The following is a 20,497-nucleotide window of genomic DNA, read 5'->3' on the forward strand; positions in this document are numbered from 1 at the left end:
GCTTTGGCTGTAGAGGGTGGGGCTTAAGCAAGGGCAAGGTTTGGGCAGTGGGTGGGGCCAATGCTCACAACCCACAGGCCTGGAAAAGGCCCTGGGGGCTGTGGGGGGTTGGGCTTAGGCTCAAGGAACAGAAGGGGTCCATTCGTGCCCCTCACACCTGGTCTCAGAGGGCAGGGCACCCCACCTGGGGCCCAGCAGGCTTCCTGGGCTCAAATGGGCTGGGAAAAATGCACTCCTCTCCTCTCCTGCTCCTCTGGTCTGCGAAGGCCCCTCCCGCCTGCCTCTCCTGATCTCCCCAGCCTCCCTCCTATGCCCCCAGGACCAATGCGGCTGGGGGGAGGAGGGAGACTTGGAGGGCAGGGAACTGGCCTGGGAGCTCAGCAGGCTCCCTGTGCCCGGGTATGCAGAACAATCGCCCTCCTCTCCTCTTCTGCTCTTCCCGAAGGGCCCCTCTTGCCTGCCTCTCCTGATATCCCCAGCCTCAGGGGTGCCGATCCTGTCTGGCCTCCACTTCTCCTACCCCCTCAGTCCCCCTACATCCTACTCTGACCCACAGGCCAAATCTAGTCATTAGCATGTTTTTGTAAATAGTTTTACTGGAACTCAGCCACACCCATTTATGTATTTTCTAAGGGCCAAACAGCAGACAGTGGTAGTTGAGACAGAGGCAGTATAGCCTGAAAAGCCTAAAATATTTACCATCTGGCTCCTTATGGAAAAATTTTGCTAACCCCTGGTATAAATTAACAATCCCATATTTGCAATACCTCAAATCTAAAATATTTTGAAATGACTTTGGCAGCAAAACCTGAACTGGTCTGAAATCCTTTGGTAGCAATGGCACAACCTTACCTGAATTGATCTGAGCCTATTTATAGCTTTTATTTATCCCACTTGGAATATTTGCATGATTCACAGAAGAAATACTGATATGCCTTATTAAAGGGAGCTGGCCCAGACACCACTGGGGGTGTTGTAACATTCAGTATACATCTCTCTAAACTCCAAAATATTCTAAATCCTGAAAAATATCTGGCCCCAAGAGTTTTGGATTGGATTTAGTGGAGCGAAGATGTCAAAACTCTAAGATAAAAAAACATTTTTTAAAAAAGATTTCATTATTGCACATGATTAAGGGTATCAAGTATATGAAGTGGGAATGGGAGAGCCGTGTTAAATGCCACTCAGCACTATAGGAGTTTTCAGACAGAGACAAACCTGTGACATGAATGATGTGCATTTCGTACTGAGGTTTGCAGGCCTCAAAGTGTACATGGGGAAACAGCAATATCGTTGATATTAAAAAGAGAGCTAAATGCTAAGACAGATTTGAAATACTGCTTCTGTTATTCTATGAGAAAAGCAGCATTCTTACTTTCAAGTGTCCTGTGATGTTTACTTTTAGTTCTTTAAAAGGTGCAGTCCTATAGCAGTAATAACTTTACAATATGAGGAAACTAAGTTTCACCTTAGGAATTCATGGATCTTGGGAAATGACCAAAAGACAGATTAAAAAGTTTTTCATTGTAAGACTAAACTTTAGTCAGTTTCTAAACCTGAATCTCAGGCATGGCTAGAGAGGGTTGCTTTCAAGCAATCAAAGAGTTAACACTGGTGCGTGTGTTTGCGTGTTTCCTTCTCACCACCTCCAAGACAAAAAGCTTAGCCAGCAGCACCATGATAGTGCTTTATGGCAGGGAAAAGAAGTGGACATAAAAACATAGTATGTCTGATAGGTGCACAAAGTAAGTAGCAGCCTGAGTCATCAGAAATCAAAGAAGGAGAGATTTTTACACTGAATATTTTGATTCCAGAAAAACTATTGCATAGCACCCATAGCATGTTCGGAAGGCCCTGAGTCACACACAGGAGTCAGAGAAGCTCAAAGGCTGTAAACAAAAACAAGTCAACATCAAGAGTTTCTTCTCTGAATAACCAAAATAAGCAAGAGGAAAGCAGGGTTCAGTGCACATGGCTGGTACCCATATCTCTACATGTCTGACTAGGGGTGGAATGAAAGGGGATTTGGATCGCTTTAGCAGTCTTATTGACTTTGGCCAGTGGATCAACCATGCAGTAATTTGGCATTACCAGCAGACATCACACCATTCCACACAGCTTTTAACTTGGTATTGTATCCGTAGTCTTTCCAAAGAATGTCTCCCTTTCTTTTTAGATCTCAAAATAATTAATGAGAAATGCAGACATATTCTTAAAAATATGAACACTCAAAAAGCCAAACTGATAAGCCATACAGAATTGACACAAGCTGCCAAAAGTGGAGGTTATGTTTCTTTGCCCAATTATCAAAGAGGTCGCATGCCACACAGAATGGACGGCAGATTAATTTGATGAACTCTCTGGGTATAGTAGACTTTGAAATCTAAAAGGAGGCCTTCATGCCAGTGCAATTACATCAATATTATATGGTATCAACCCTTGGCAGGACTTTTTCCCCTCAGCCAGCAATCATATATAAAATATCTCTTAACAGTATTGTCTTACAATGGTGTGTGTGTGTGTGTGTGTGTGTGTATACATATATATGGCAAAAAATTATCAACATCAGGGCTCAAAATGATCTAGTACAGGAATAGGCAAACCTTTTCAAGTAAAGGGCCAGATAGTAAATAGTCTAAGCTCTGCAAGCCCTAGCATCTGTAGCAACTACTCAAATCTGCCATTGTAGCAGAAAAGCAGCCTTAGACAATATATAAATGAATGGGTGTGGCTGTAACTTGCTGCCCCCTAATCCAGTGCACAGAGCTCTACTGAGAATGGAATTGAGGCCAGATCTGTGACAGAATTCAGTATTCCTGAAACTACCCTTCAGCTATCTATGCTTCCAGGGAATCAGTACTTCTGAAACCTCCGGGTTTGATTAAGGTACTGGTATATTTGGAGACCTAAAAGAGTGAGAAGGTGGTAATTCTCTCTGTAGGTTTTCTAATCATTTCCTCTGTGGTTTCTTTGGAATATTACTCAACTTTTCTGTACTCCTAATCCTAAAATTGTGATATCACTATCTAGTACTCCAGAATCAAAAATCAGAAAGGCATACTGAGTGCCCTGGAAATTAATGTTGAGCAGTCTTAACAAAAGGAGATTAAATCATCTTAAACATAGATTTAGAAGGCCTGCAAACTCAGGACCATCTTCACTACTTCAAATGAAGGTATTAACAGGTTTAGATGTACAGAATCAATTATTTTGATTTTATTTATTTATTTTTTTAAAAGAAAAGAGAGGAAGAAAAACTAATCATTCTTAGCAAGAGTTTTTTTTTAACATCTTTATTGGAGTATAATTGCTTTACAATGTTGTGTTAGTTTCTACTGTACAATAAAGTGCATCAGCTATATGTATACATATATCCCCATATCCCCTCCCTCTTGCATCTCCCTCCTACCCTCCCTATCCCACCCCTCTAGGTGGTCACAAAGCCCCAAGCTGATCTCCCCATGCTATGCAGCTGCTTACCACCAGCTATCTATTTTACATTGGGTAGTGTATATTTGTCAGTGTTACTCTCTCACTTTGTCCCAGCTTAACCTTCCCCCTCCCCGTGTCCTCAAGTCCATTCTCTACGTCTGAGACTTTATTCCTGTCCTGCTCCTAGGTTTTTCAGAACAATTTTTTTTACATTCCATATATATGTGCTAGCATACAGTATTTGTTTTTCTCTTTCTGACTAACTTCACTCTGTATGACAGACTCTAGGTCCATCCACCTCAGGACAAATAACTCAGTTTCATTCCTTTTTATAGCTGAGTAATATTCCATTATATATATGTGCCACATCTTCTTTATCTATTCCTCTGTTGATAGACACTTAGGTTGCTTCCATGTCTTGGCTATTGTAAACAGTGCTGCAATGAACACTGGTGTATGTCTCTTTTTGAATTATGGTTTTCTCAGAATATATGCCCAGTAGTGGGACTGCTGGGTGATATGGTAGTTCTATTTTTAGTTTTTTAAGGAATCTCCATACTGTTCTCCATAGTGGCTGTATCAATTTACATTCCCACCAACAGTGCAAGAGGGTTCCCTTTTTTACACACCCTCTTCGGCATTTATTGTTTGTAGATTTTTTGATGTCGGCCATTCTGACTGGTGTGAGGTGATACCTCATTGTGGTTTTGATTTGCATTTCTCTAGTGATTAGTGATGTTAGCACACTTTCATGTGTTTACTGGCAATCTGTATGTCTTCTTTGGAGAAATGTCTATTTAGGTCTTCTGCCCATTTTTAGATTGGGTTGTTTGTTTTATTGATATTGAGCTGCATGAGCTGTTTGTATATTTTGGAGATGAAGCCTTTGTCCATTGATTCATTTGCAATTATTTTCTCCCATTCTGAGGGCTGTCTTTTCGTCTTGTTTATGGTTTCCTTTGCTGTGCAAAAGCTTTGAAGTTTCATTAGGTCCCATGTGTTTATTTTTGTTTTTATTTCAATCACTCTAGGGGGTGGGTCAAAAAGGATCTTGCTGTGATTCATGTCATAGAATGTTCTGCCTATGTTTTCCTCTAAGAGTTTTATAGTGTCTGGCTTTACATTTAGGTCTTTAATCCATTTTGAGTTTATTTTTGTATATGGTGTTAGGAAGTGTTCTAATTTCATTCTTTTACCTGTAGCTGTCCAGTTTTGCCAGCACCACTATTGAAGAGGCTGTCTTTTCTCCATTGTATATTCTTGCCTCTTTTATCAAAGATAAGGTGACCATATGTGCATGGGTTTATCTCTGGGCTTTCTATCCTGTTCCGTTGATCCATATTTCTGTTTTTGTGCCAGTACCACACTGTTTTGATTACTGTAGCTTTGTAGTATAGTCTGAAGTCAGGAAGCCTGATTCCTCCAGCTCCGTTTTTCTTTCTCAAGATTGCTTTGGCTATTCAGGGTCTTTTGTGTTTCCATACAAACTGTGAAATTTTTTGTCCTAGTTCTGTGAAAAGTGCCATTGGTAGTTTGATAGGGATTGAACTGAATCTGTAGATTGCTTTGGGTAGTATAGTCATTTTCACAGTGTTGATTCTTCCCATCCATGAACACAGTATATCTCTCCATCTGTTTGTATCATTTTTAATTTCTTTCATCAGTGTCTTATAGTTTTCTGCATACAGGTCTTTTGTCTCCTTAGGTAGGTTTATTCCTAGGCATTTTATTCTTTTTGTTGCAGTGGTAAATGGGAGTGTTTCCTTAATTTCTCTTTCAGATTTTTTGTCATTAGTGTATAGGAATGCAAGAGATTTCTGTGCATTAATTTTGTATCCTGCTACTTTACCAAATTCATTTATTAGCTCTAGTAGTTTTCTGGTAGCATCTTTAGGACAGAATCAATTTAGATAGAGATAGACAGGTGAATTGATAGATAGATGATAGGTAATCAGTATAGAAACATGAATATGAACACGTATTTTCTAGTTGTCTGTCAAGAGGGCTTACACCTTAGTAACAGTGAGCACACCTAGAGCCCAGATCCTGTTTAAAGGCCTTTCTCCAGGAAAGGAAACCATGAGTCCTTGAAGAGATAGATACCGCCAGGACTGAAACTGAGAATACAATATGATCCTCAACATCTTTTGTGCTACAAATTAAGAAAATGCTCAAGGAATAATAAGGACTTGTCAAAAAGATATAGAAGCAACTTGAAGTGGTCACCACTGTCCATATTGGGACAATTTGAACAATAAAGTAAATAATGGCAGTAAGAGATTATTCCCTATAGAATAAAAGAAGAATGTATGAGCATAAACTGATATAAGTAAATGAATAAATAAATGAGGTGGGAAAATTTTCTTCGAAACAGTAGAATTACAATTGATAGATAAAGAAGAAATGATATAATTTTACAAATCAACATAATAATTATTGTAGGCAAAAATCATCAGTAGATACTAAATTATTTGGTAAAATTGTGGTGAGAAACAAGATATCTATATTGTCTCAGATTATCTCCCCACAAGACATTTATTAATTTGGGAAATGTAAAATTGTGATTTTATAGTGGAAAAACCTAGCAGATAGTATCTTAACAAGTGATCAAAGTTAGTATCACAAGTAAGGATGCAAATCAATACCATGGGTCTCCTAATATGATGCGCTGAGAATGACATAGTATTTCTTCATGGAATTCCTGCCAAAATACACGAACTGAATATAATTATCAAGAAATATTGGCAAACTTAAATTGAGGAACATTTTAGAAAATATTAGGCCTGTGCTCTTGAAAATGTCAGGGTTATGAAAAACAACAACAACAAAAACTGAAGACATGTTTAAAATGAAAGGAAACTCAAGAGATATGGCAACTAAATAAAACACTGGACCCTGGAACATGAGAAAACCTTGCTTTTCTTTCTTCATAAAGGACAATAGTGGGACAATTGATAAAACTCTCTTTAGGTCTAAGGATTTGATTAGTAGTATTGTGTTGATGATAATTTGTTAATTTTGATAAATGTCCTGTGATATTTAGAGAGAATGATAAAACAAATGTGGTGGAATGTTAACAGAGGAGAATCTGTGGAAGAATATATGGAAAATCTTGGTACAATTTTTGCAACTTTCCTGTAAGTCTGAATTTTTTTTCAAAATAAGAAGTTTAAAAAGAAAAATGTATGGGTCTAGAGCCAGAGTGTCCATGTTTGACTCATGGCTATGAATTTATTACTTTGGGCAGTGTTATGGGGTGGGTTGTACCACAACAAATCATATATTGAAGTCCCAACCCCAGTATCTGAGAAGGTAACTCCATTTGGAGATATAGTCTTTAGAGAGATAAGTTAAAATGAGGTCATTAGTGTGAGCTCTAATCCAGTAGTGATGGGTGTCGTTAAAGGAAGAGGAAATTTGGAAATAGATGGGTGCAGAGAGAAGATCATGTGAAGACAGAGGGCGAAGACAAACATCTACAAGCAAGGAGAGAGACTGTAAAATATCCAACCTTGTTGGCACCTTGATCTTGGACTTCTACCCTCTAGAACTGTGAGTGAATAAACTTCTGTTGTTTAAGTCACCTAGTCTGTGGTACTTTGTTACAGCAGCCCTAGAAAAAAACTACTATAGGTTACCAGTGTAAACCTTTCCACTTTTGTTTCCTCCTCAGTTAAACAGTGGTCACAGATATCTACCTCATGGGATGGTTATGAGGATTCAAGGAGATCATATTTATAAAGTTTTTAAAACAGCAACTGGTATACACAGTATTTAGAAATCAATAAATTGTTATTGTTACTACAAGTACTATTACATAGCTGTTCCTAATTAAATTATATTGTAGCAGAAATAAGGTAGCATAGTATTATGAAGAAAGGAACACAAAAAATGCTGTCATAAATTGATTTACTTTTTAATCTTTTGGTCAATTGCATTATTTATCTCCACAAGAGGGTAATGGTATGATACTGAGGAATATTGGTCCTACCTATTTGCCTGGTGTATCTGAAATAATGATCCACTGTTCAATGAAATTTACTATTTAGAAAATCTTGTATTGGTTCCATTATTATGTAGAGAGATGTAGTTCCTGAAGGACAGAGATAAGTCACATGAGAAGAATAAGGCTCATAAAATATATACTTTTAAAACATTCAGTCAATCATTGAATGTTTACTATACACTGGACGCTGTACTAAGTGTTCTGCATGTATCATTTTAATCCTCAGAACATTCCTTTAAATTATATATTATTTTATCATTCCATTTTATGGATGTGGAAATTGAGGTTTAGTGAGATTAACTAATTTGTCTAATGTCAAAAAGCTAATAAATAATTAAGCTAGACTTGACTTTTTATTTTTTAATCCAAAATCCATGATATTGTCCATTATGCTCTATGACAGCATTATTATTGCATCCAACATTTTGGCTATAAAGATACATCTATACTTTTGCTTTTAATGGAAGTTAGAACTATGTAGATATAACTTCTGAAAATTGATTTGAAGTATAATTTTTGTGTGAACCAAAAGATATAAAATTTTTGTACATCAAATTTAAAAAAATCAAAGGCAAACAACAACTAGAGGGAAGAGGCTGCAAATATGATAACTCAAACTTGAGAGAAAATTCTAAGCCATTGAAACAAAACAAGCAAAGTAAAGGGGAAGGCAATTCCCCAAAGGGGAAATTCAAATGGCTAACAAACGTGGAAAAATATTTTGGCTATTAAAGAAGAAAGGTAAATGTAAACAAGTTGCTTGCCTTTTGTTTGGTTCTGTTTGGTTTTCTGTTCATATTTCTATTAAATTTACAAAAAAATGAAGAAATAAAAAAATTCAATGTTGATAGCATGTAGTTAAACAGGCTTTCTCGTACATTGTTGATTGGAGTTAATTTTCCTCAATATTTTGGAAAGGACTTCTCTAATAGAAGTTAAAATACCATAAAGATGTTTATTATCATCTCAATTACATTACTATCAGGAATGTAGTCTATGAAAATTGTCAGAAATGCTAATAAAGATGTATGCAAAAAGACATTCATTTCAACGTGTTTTTAATAATGAAAAATAAACAAGAAACAACCAAATCATCCATCACATTAATGGAGAAATGATAGGTAAATTCTTTTATACATAAGCTGAACTCTATGAAATTGCCAATTTAAGAAGTCTAAAAATAAAAAGGTTAAATATCAGCAGTTTCATATAATTCAATCTAATATATGCAATGGGTTCTTTCACATTTGTTAAACATGTTTCTGAAAAATATTGGAATAATAAGAGGAATGCTGTTATGTTATATGAGAAAATCAGAACACTAAATTGCTATGTAACATAATATCAACTATGTACAAAATTCATGGAAAAGAAACTGGAAGGAAATATGATACCACAGGCCTCTGGGTGTTGGGATTATGGGTGATTTTTGTTTCCCTAGATTTACTCTACTTTCACTAATCTATATGGTAAACCCATATTTGTAATTAAAAAAATAAGGAAAGCTAAACAAAATCACTATTTTTAGCAAGTTATTTTTACTCAGATTTTAAAAATATTATTCATTTAGGTGGATGAAATATATTTTGTGGGCAGAAATGTCCATGCTTGTGCTAGCAATTATATCATTAGAGAATTAAGGCAATTGATTTTCCAAAGTGAGTCTTCTGTGGATTTCTAGTAATTGAAAGGCACATATGCTGAGGATGAGGACTATTGCTATAACTATCTCCATAAACTAAGGGCCTGCCAATGTTTTGTTTTGATGCTGTGTTAAAGAATTTGTTTACAGAAAAGCTGGCTGGAGTGAATTTATGAGAGTTCTCTGTGTGATGATTGACATCTTCATCCTTTTTTTGTATATTTGTATTCAGATTGGAGAGGTTCACTGAGTAGATGCGTTTGAACTCTTCCTTCATTCCATCCTTGACATATTATTGAGAATCTTCCGTTTAAAAAAAAAGGATTTAAGTGGTTATATACTCATATTGTTAAGGACTTGCCAGAGAGGCTCACCCAGGTGTCATTTCTGATTTCTGTTGGTTTCGCGTGGGATCTCTGATTATTCTACATGCAGAGGTTCATCCATCATGGTGCTCTTACCTTTTTTTCAACGAATTCTAAGGATTTTCTTTTCACCATACTGCAGCAAACAGAAGCACCATAGCATCATGGACTGGTGTCAAGAGAGTAATTTAATATAAAACAATTCTGCACATAAGGTTGTTCTAAAGAAGTAAGGACAGTATCACATTGTCCCCATGAGTTCTCTAGATATCATGAACTAATTCAAGAAGGAGTGGGCTGTGTATTTGCGAGAAGTTATGTAATACAAGAAATTTTAGCTTGAACTCTCTCCATAAAGGTATCTTCAGAGCCATAGTGTGAACTTCTTTACAAGATTGTCAAAGATCTCTCTTTGCAAGAGAGTTCTTGTGAAATTTCTAATTTATAACAGAAGCTGGCAGTGTCTTCAGGAACCACCTCTCAGTTGCTTTGGGAAGAGTCCACATTCTGGATGCTCTCCTCTACCATCTCATTCAGAATCTTGATTCATCAGTGAATCCCTCTCCACTGTATCTTCAGTTTGAAACTCTCTAATGGCTCTTTGTCTGGACTAGAGGCTAAAAAATACTCAAGTATCTCCTACTTTAAAAGCAAATATAAACCTCTTTTGACTATAAGCTTTCCTCTAGTTATAACCTTCTCTCATTTCCTTCAGACTCAGGTTTCCAGGAAAAATGGTCTATCCTCCGATGCCTTCCTCAAACCATGGTCATTATTTCAGGTCCCCACCATTTTGTTGAAGGTGATGTATTACCAAATCAAATTGACACCTTTTCATCTTTAGCATACTTATGTTCCTTCCTGAATTTTAATTTCATAAAGTTTAGCCTAAATGATTCATATCTTTATCTGCTAAGTGCAATGTGAAAGGTAATACAAGGACTGTGAATGAAAGAGAAAACTTAATATCTTTGTTTTCCTTCCCACTCCTCTCATTCTTCAGTTTTGCTGAAGTCACACACACACACACACACACACACACACTACTCATTTCAACCTCATCCTTGTTTATCATTTCTGAGTCTGAACAAACCTGCATAGATATATTCACTCCCTTTCCTGCTGATGCTACGGTATCATGATGGGAAGGAAAGACAAAATCAGGACACCTAGGCCCAGGTGTTCTAACAACAGTGGAAAAAATAGCTGTGACTGACACCAGTGTTGACAGTGTGTGTGGGAGTGGGGATGGAGTATGCCCCTGAGGAATATCTAGAAATTTGTCTCCTCCAGAGAAATATGCATCCATTCTGAATATATGCCAATACTCTTAGGTACTAGGAATAAAGCAGTGAACAAAACATACAGTAATCCCTGCCCACATGAAGTTTACATTCTGATGGGAAATTTTATTCATGCCACAGGCCTCAGGCTTGCAGAATCAGAAGCCTAACTAGTGAGCACCCAAGCAGAGTTCATCTTCTAGAGCTAGATATAAATTAACTAACCCCAGAGAAAATGGTGAGAAAAACCAGAAAGTTAATGTGGTAGAAAATACTTGCTTGGAAGAAAAGTAATTGTGCCAGCATTAGTGCATTCCCTCTCTGTAGTCTGCAGTCAAGCTACTTGAAAACCCAACCCGCAATCAGAAATTGATTTTTTTTAACTTAAAGATTGCCAACATACTTATTTACAATAAAAATAAGACAACCTAGATTTTGCCCATATAACCATCCTATTTCTTCTGTAGAGAACCAAATCTAACCATGGTGAGCATGGACTCAAAACAAAGGAAGTTAATGAGGTGAACTAGAGGTTAGGAGCATCAGGCTTAGCTAGACTCATCCGTCTCATAATAGAGATAATCTTGCTCATAGGACTTGAACATTCAAAGCCTAACAGGCCACACTTCTTCAGTCCTAGATGGAGCTTGGAGGATTACTGTCAACATTTCTACAGCAAAACTTCCGATTATACATGTTAGCATATCTGAAGAAAGAAGATGTCAATCATATCACAGTCCAGTCTTATAAGCCTGGAAGCCATTAGGTCTCTTGAAGCTAACTTTGCTGAACAGGGCTCTGATCCTTATGTACAGATTGGAAGAATTAGTGCTCAGGGCACAATTTTATTTGCCTCATGTTCTCAATGAAAATAGTACGAACTTTGACAAGTCTTAGACAACCTCTCTGAGCTTTGCCATCTTCAAATGAGTGGATTGAATTATTTCATCAGTTTCCTCTAGTTCTAGGGCAGAGGCAAACTAATGTTGGTACCACAGTTGAGTTCACCTGGGAAATAAGTTTATCCAATGTAGACTGGGGCACTATGGCAGGATTGTGACCAGGAAAAGGGTATTGAGTGCCTAGTCTAAAGAATGAAAAAGGGAGTCAAGTCAGAAATTAGAGGTAATCAAGTAGGAGGAAAAGTCCGAAGATGACTATTTAGAACTAAGATAGTCTATGGATAAACTGAACTCTTTTAACACATGTATGTATGTGTGTACGTATGTATGTATTTTTGGTAGTTCTCAACACCATCAGACTCAATACTTCTTTCCTAAAACATATATATTTTGTTATATATTACAATAAGGCAATCAAATGTTTGAAATTACATGGAATCACTGTGCATGTCAAATAGCTATAAATGCAGATGGAGAAGTACAGGTGGATTAAGTGGTGAATCCAATACCACAAGCTGGTCAGTGACATGAATGTCCAAAACAATATACAATTCCCTGGCATTGCCTCCAGTGAAAGAAAGTATGCTCTCCTTTGACTTACAGGGTGGTAACACTCCGGAAAAAGTCAGTATATGTTGAAATTGTGCTAAATATATAAATATCAAAGTAGAGTTTGCTCTAGGCTGGATTAATTGCAGACTTACTTATATGCAGTTGTTGTAGCGAATTCTAAATTTTTATAGGACAGAAGGGGAGTTCTTCATTGTGCAAGATTACCTAGAAGCCTTGGCCAAGATCACTGTGATAACCAATAATGCTTCCTAAGATTTCAAAATTTACTGTAAGAGGCAAGGCTACCCTTCATCTCTTGCCCCCATCCTCTCAGTGGGTATTGTTAAGAATAGAAGCAGTGGAGGAGCATGGATTTTTTACAGGAAACTTGCCAGCCTGCATATCCCTAAGCTCCAAATTGTATGATGTTTATTGTTGTGGTGACAACCTCCCTCCAGTGATTCTCAAGCTCCAGTTATTCCACTGCTATCCAAACTTTTGGGGGAAGAGGCATGCCATGGTTTCACTGAGATCATAGTTAGGCTTCATTTGAACAAGACAAACCAAAAATTTCTATTTGCTCCACTAGGTTTCCCCTGATTTCCTGGACAGGGAACTCCAATACACATGGAGATCTCCCCAGCCGGCCCTACAGTGCTTCTGGCTCACTTATCATTTAAACCATAAGCTTCGGCTTCCAATTCCCTCAAATTGACAGTCTGAGTTCCCCAAACGTAGGAATTTTAGTGAAATTTTTAAAAAAGGGAATTGTGGGTGGCAGAAAAGGATATAAAAGCTTATTTTATCATATTACCTGATTTCTTTAAGAGACTGGCACATGGGCCTATGTTTATTTTCATGGCTGTCCAGCTTTCAAGTGGCATAATGTGTGAGGGGATGTGTATCTATATGTGTGTACGTGTCTGTGCATGTGTTTGTTATGCAATATATTTATGAACTGTAAGGATAATTTACTCTTATGTCAAAGAGTCAATCAATAATGGGACATATTTTTTTGCACATTTGCAAATTTTGTCAGGTAACTCAGTATGGAGTTTAAAATGAAATGGAAGAAACAAAAGATGATTAAGGGGGTTATCAAATCACCAGTCCCTCTATTCCTTCTGGAATGATCCCTGCTCTGGACTTCTTATATAACCTGTACAAGGCACCATTTTAATATATACAAAGCAGCCCACAGGGGTCCCAATACTATACATTTCCAAACAACAGCATTAGATAAAAGAAAAATGTTTAAAATGCCAACTAATGATCTGAAGAGCAGGTGTTATTTTGAAATTTCTTGGGGTTTTAAGCACAAACCAGGTGTTACAAGGAAGTGATAATTTGAATATTTGATACATCTTGGCATCTGCCTGCAAGAATCACACCCAAGAGATGGATTTTGCCTAGTAGGGAGAATGCTAAAGCTCACTAATACAGCATTCATCAGCGGAAGTCATCATTTTAATACTGTCAAACAGCGCCTAGACTTTCTTATCAGGATGATAGTTCTCAGCATCTTGAGAAGTATTAGATCTTTTTAACCTTGGGGGCTGTCATATGACATTTATCCAATGACTGAGGGTGGCCCCTACCCTTTGAGATTTTAAAGGGAAGTTAACAGGAGTCTTGCCACACCCACAAAGAGCTTAGTGCCTTGGAATCCTATACCAGTCACTGGTCACCATTATCTGGGCTCATGGCTCTAAATAATCATTGTCTTGTATTCCTCTGTGGCCAGCTCCCTGGAGAATGTTCTGTGTGCAGTAGACACATAATTAATATTTCTCACTGACTCATTGGCTGTTCCGACATGAAGGGAAGCAAATAACCTCAACTAAACCACACTGTAGTGGCTGAAAAACTCTCTAGGCCTACAATGTTAAATGCCCGTTCTTAGTGCACTTGCTAAAAATAAAACAAATTAAGCTGGTCAGATTCTGGAAAACTACAATCTCTTAGGGCTTTTTTGAAACCATTTCAGAAGCTATTCTATCATACAAACAGAACCTATTTCTAAAATATTTACTCATTCAAAACCATGAAAACTCCACCTACAAGTCCAATGGCTATTCTACTCTGGCTAATAAAACTGCCTTCTCTTGAGTGATTTTTTTCCCTCCTCTCTCCTGAAACACAGAATTATACTCCAGAATCCAGAATACTTTGATTTTTAAAATAATAAGATATGTCCTCATGGGGAGAGATGTACAGCTTATTTCAACCCTAGACAATCATTCCATGTCTCAAAGACTCATTGAACAAACACTGTTGTCACTGTTTATACAACAAAATGTTCTTTCCAAAGGACTTACAAATAAATAAGTAAATCGCAGGATTTCTGCACACTCAGAGTCAACCTGCCAAGTCTTCAAATAGTTAAGTTGAGCAGTTTACTTAGAAAGGCTGACAAATTTGCTTCACTTCAAAATATCATTAACACCAATAACACATTTGCCCAAGCCTATTTCTAAGTTGTAAAAAAGATTGCTACAGATTAAGACCCTTGATATAATGCTATAAGCTCCTAACAATGGTATCTTTTATAGTGAAGAGCAACTGCAGACACAAATTGCCCTCTTTCCTGCACCTTTTTCACAAAAATCAATATTAAAGTAGTATCTGCCTTAACTCTCCCATACACTATATGAGAAAAAACCACAGCCGTGCTTAGGACAGTTTAGGTCAATAAAGAATCAATACTGTGGTTGAATCTGTAGAAAGATAAAAGACTTAGAACTCTCTACACAGGGACCCATTGTTTTCTCTCTATTCTGTAACGCAGCAGAAGGGCATCACTTGTCTACGCTTGTTGGGGGGGAAAGGTATTTTTCTTCCCTTTTTTAAGGTCGATGTGCATTAAGTGTTGGTGAAAAGTAAAGGGGGCACAACCCACAAAAGGAGACAAAAGGATTGCAGACACTATCCCTTCTATTAGAGTTTTTTTGGTCTCTCTCTTTTCTCTTCTCTGAGTGAGGGCGGGGGTCGGGTGAGTATAAAGGAGTTTCTTATACAAATCCCACAGTAAAATGAGGTCAGGTGATACTGAGAGATAGTCTGGATTAAAATCTTGGCTATTTTGTGTGGTCTGGGCCAAGCGACTTATTTTTAAGCCTGTTTCCTCATCTGCAATAAAATAAAAGAACAATATTAGCCCACTTTTAGAATTTGTAATGGGTATTAAATGGGCTTACCAATATCTTAGCACATGAGTGACTGCAGTTCTCAGCACTCTGGCAATTACATGGGACCACATGACGAGTTCTGACCAATGAACTGTGAGAGGAAGTGACACATTTCACTTCCCGGCTGAGGCAGTGAGCAGCCTGTGCCTTTCTCTCATTCCCTGAAATGGCAAACTTGGAGGAGGTCTCCTGTTGAGAGGTGGAGCCACTAGATCAAAGCTCCCTATGTCTCTGGGACAACACACAGAGGATGGTTGTCCTAGAGAGTCACTCAAATCTGTGAGATTCCAATGACACTGGTATCATAAGACTTAGACTTACAGAATTTCTGGTCAATATTTGCTTGTCTTTTGTTTTCTTTCTTTCCTGTAGTTGCATTTCTTTAGCAATATGTACATCCCAAGGTATGTCCCATGCTTTTCCTATTTGATACCCAAACCTTAAGACAGATTGTCTTTAGATTTCTATACATTTTTTCTCCCTTGCACTGCAAAAATGTTCCTTGCAACTTCTCTCACTCTACAAACTGTGAACACTGAGGAGTATCCTTCCCCATCCTGTGATTGTTTCAGGATGATTAATCTGAGAAAAATCACAGCACATTGTTTAGTTATCTTATTACCCGGAATTATTGATTAATTCTCAACTGAAGGTTCACTGCTCATCGCCACTCGCCTCACTGCTCCCTTCTTTTTACCTTCTCTAATTTCTAGAGAATTTGAGGTAATAAACACAGGGAGAAGAGAGCAGGTGTTACACAACCTTCTGTTGTCTTGGGGGCACTCAGCACTCAGCCCAGAGCAGATATCCCACCTTCCCGACTGCCACTGCCACTACCCTGGGCACCTGGGGTCAGAGCTGAAGCTCTGTTCCTGCTGCTGGAACCACAGTGGGATAAGTCTGGTCAAAATGCCAGTGATCTGTGGTCTGTGTAGAGTGACCACATCAACCAACCAGGAAACTCTTGTCTGGGGCAGCTGTCAAGCAGGTGGGGAACAGGGACAAAAGTATAAAGGAGTTTTGTCCTAGGTAGAACAGGGATTGAGGTTCCTCTAACTACGGACCACAGGAGCTTGGAGGTGGCCTGCAAATGGGTTCATGCACTGACTTTGGCTTCTGACAGACTCGTGATCATGACAGATTGAGCTGCTTTCTAATTGACTGGGCTTTGGCAGCTTCCTTCCTTTTCCTCTCCAACTTTTGATTTTCTCATCTCTAAAACTGGGGTATTATTAACCTCACCGGGCTATTGCAAAGATTAAATTAGGTGTTATAAATCAAGGACTTACAGTGACAGGAAAACTGGAGCTTTTAGTCTTTCTTTTTTTTCCTTGAAGACCCTTAAGGTGATGCATCGAATCTGGACTCCAGGTGGGAAAGAGAGAAAAGAAAAGTATATTCATGTTTGTGTATTCCAGGCTTATGTATTAGGTAACTCTTATCTTCAGAGAGAAAGGGCAAGAAAACAATGTATGCACAATATCAGATTCAATATCTTTCTGCCCGATGAAGAGGAGGTTGTGATATCTGGGGTGGCAGGGCAGCGACCTGCCTCCTGTTGTGCTGAAGCCACATTCTGATCCTCGGGGGTTCACTGGGGTCCAAGGAAGCCGAGGCGCACTTCACATCCTTTGGGGTTATTAGTCACCCTTCAGTCATGCTCCTTCCCTGGCTCACTGCTCTGCAGAATTATTGCTCTTCCAGCCCTCCACTCCCAACCCCTGCTCCCATGCAGTACTTATGTCAATGCTGCCAACTGGTTTGGGACAGGCTTAACATCAAAGTCTTTTATTTAGATTTTCCCTTCATCTCCAACTGACTCCATCCCAAACTCAATTTCCTCTTTCCTCTTTTTCAATTAACTACAGTTGCCCAGAGCTGGGGATATAGGAGGAGATACTAGGGGCATACATCTGTCATCATTTATCTGGTACTGTATGGGGTATGCTGGCATTCAGATCCCTAATAGAGCCTGTTGGACTCAAATAATTCTAGACATATTTGATTTTTGTAAAAGATAGAAACAACACACAATGAGCCTTTACATCAACCACCCAAGGGGGTATTTAGAGAGAATTTCCAATCTATTCATGATCTGTTATTCCCAGCCCCAAAAGTTTCCATGTTATAGCAGAATACCTTGGGACTCCATATGTTATGGGAACACAGCAGAACCAAAATGAGTTGAAAGAAGAATGTGTTAGATTCAAACATGGAATGAAACAGTACACTAGGAGCCCTTGTTTCATGGTCTCTACCTGGGACCCTGGGACAACACAGCCATCTCAGCCCCATTCAAGTGTGACATTTCTTTTGAATATGACAGTGGCGGCGACCTTGTCATTAACTGATGCTATGAGCAACATTTCAGCTTTCATAATTCAGTTAATTTTCAAGCCACTGGTTACTGAACCCCCAGTTCAATTTTCATGTAATTAAACCACACACACACACACACACACACTCTCACCCACAAAACATCCACAAAAGTGACAAACGGAAGAGGAAAACAAAACTGGAAACCCGGAAAAGCTAGAAGCAAGATTCAAATCTATTTTTGGTTTCCTTTTATCATAGGCATGTGTACATGGAGGGGAGATGATTAAAAGTCCGTTGGGGTTGATGGGGGAGGAGAGGGGGAGGGCTCGTTTTTCCATTCCTATTAGTGTTAATACACAAAGGTGAAATACAGCTTTGCCTTCTCTCTTTGCTAACCAATATTACACATACACATGAGGGAAAAAAAAAGATTGGGTAAAGGAACACCACATTTTCAATTTAGATACTGTTTCCAACATTTTATGGAAATCTTACAAAGGACATTTAGGTTCTGTCTTCATAATAACAAGAATTGCTTTGAAAGCTTAAAATTTCAACAAAAATACTTAAATATCAGGTAACTAAAATCCACATAAGGACTTTTAAGGAGAACAACTAGTTGTTTCATTTGTAGTAGCAGAGGTTTGAATCAATGCTGAAAACAATCAGTATATCAGAAAATGTGTTTGTTTTCATATATAGGTCAGGTGAAATCTGCTAGATATTAGTATTTACCATGGCATTCTCTGAGCTTTTTATTTGCATGAGCAGCAATACAAAATTTAAAAAATGTAGTTTCTTTCCTAACTGGATATGATCTTTTCTTACCTATGCAATCTTATTTTTCTCAAAGTGACTTGTCACATCAATATGTGCCCTTCTCTCTCTTGACCTTGTTTAAATAACATCACAATTTTAGGATATTTTATCTGCTGCTAAGAGAGATTCAAATTAATATTAGCCTTCTGCTGATACTGTGTTTCACAGGGAAAATACATATGAAACTTAGGGATCTGAGAGGATTAGTAACCAGATTGTAAATCCCTTGAAATCAGTTTTATTTCCTCTCTCCGTTCCTCTCTTTTTTCCCCTTCACTATCACTTTCTTTTAATCTCTCACTTCTATAGCCCTATCTGCCCTTTATAATTCCTTGTTTACACTCATGGGCAGAAAAAAGAGGAAAATAATAAATAGCCAAAGAAATGTTATTTTAAGATCTTGAGGCCTCACCTCTCTCATATGCAAATAATTTAAACAGAATCTGGCCGGGATTTCCACAATGGGTCAGTTAAAATCCCACCATGTACCAAGAGCTCTGCTTTAGTGGGGGAAGGCAATCACCTGGGCCTTAGCTTCAACTCTGCTTGTATTTGGAGCGACCAAATGTGCAGTGTGGTAGAAAGTATAAGTACCCGAAACTTGAAGTAATTTAAAACAATAAGAGTAGTGAAAATTATTTAATGCATAAACGATAGTAAAAAAAAGGACATACAGTGACTTGTTAACATTATTTTTGTCAGTGGGATTTAAGGTGAATTTATTTTACTAGTAATGTTCAAAGTATTTTATATCTCCCCAATCAGTATGAAAAGTGGATATTTCCTTCCTCTACTTTTACCTTTATTTTTTATTTTATTTTATTTCATTTTATTTTATAACTTAACACATTGTGTATCTACTAGGCTTCAGAATACTGGGGAAAGGGAAAATCTCTTCAGAGGACAGGGGGAATCAATAGATATGGGTCCCAGGCACACCAGCCATTCAACCTCCTTTTTTGTTCTTGTTGTTATTGTTATACATTATTTTGCAAAGACTCAGGCATCAGGATGATCACCCTCTGAAAATGAAACAAAGAACTGGACAAAAGAAAGCTGCCCATCTCTCAGATACTCAGCAGTCTGCAGTTCCCTAAAGTATATAGCTTGCTCCCCAGGTGGGCATTCATGTCTCAGAGGATGGGAGGGACCTACATCAATTCTCCTGAGAGATGAGCCCACCATCTAACGGATCTCGATGTCGGAAAGACTTCTATGATACCCATCTCACATCCTCCTCTCCTGAATTTCTTCTCATTACTCTCAGTTAGAGCCCTGTTTCAGGTGAGATAACTCTCCCGTCTCATCCAGTCCCATCCCTTCCTGATTTTAGTAGATGCCTATCAGCTGCCCCCTAGTCTTTGCTTAACCAAGCTCTACACATTAGTTCTTTTAATCTTTCCTCATAAATCAGTTTCTCCAGGCCCTTAATCATTCTTGACAGATGATTTACCCAATAGTTTACCATCAGAATGTGAGATCCTTGTCTTTGAAAGTGTATCAATATAAATTATTAAAAAAAAAAACATTATTAGTACTGAGTCCTTGGAGAGAGAGAGAGAGAGAAACACAATAAGTCTTTAAGGAGGTCTAGAACAAGAATTCCAGAGTCTTAAATGAAAATACACAAATAATTGCTATGTTACCAAGAGTTCTGAGCCAAAAGGAGAAAAAGTATCTTCCCCGCTTCATGGGAAGTAAAAATAAATGCTATTTCTAAAAGGTATACTGACCATTTAATATTTCATGTAGTAGTTAAGTCAAGGAACTTTCTAAAAAAGTTTTACTGCAACTCTGTTAAAGAATAAACAAGTTCCAGTAATAAAAGCCAGCTATATCCCCAGGCAGTGCTTGCCTCACCTTCAGGCTCTTGGCAGGGGTACTCGTGAAGGAGGTGGAGGGAAGAAGAGAAAGAACACTGTATTTTCTGTACAGCGTTGCATATATACTTCCCAACATGGCCTAGGAACTTTTCAAAAGCTTTCTGAT

Source organism: Mesoplodon bidens, assembly GCF_964165515.1.
Source record: "Mesoplodon bidens genome assembly, chromosome: 14".
Taxonomy (NCBI): domain Eukaryota; kingdom Metazoa; phylum Chordata; class Mammalia; order Artiodactyla; family Ziphiidae; genus Mesoplodon; species Mesoplodon bidens.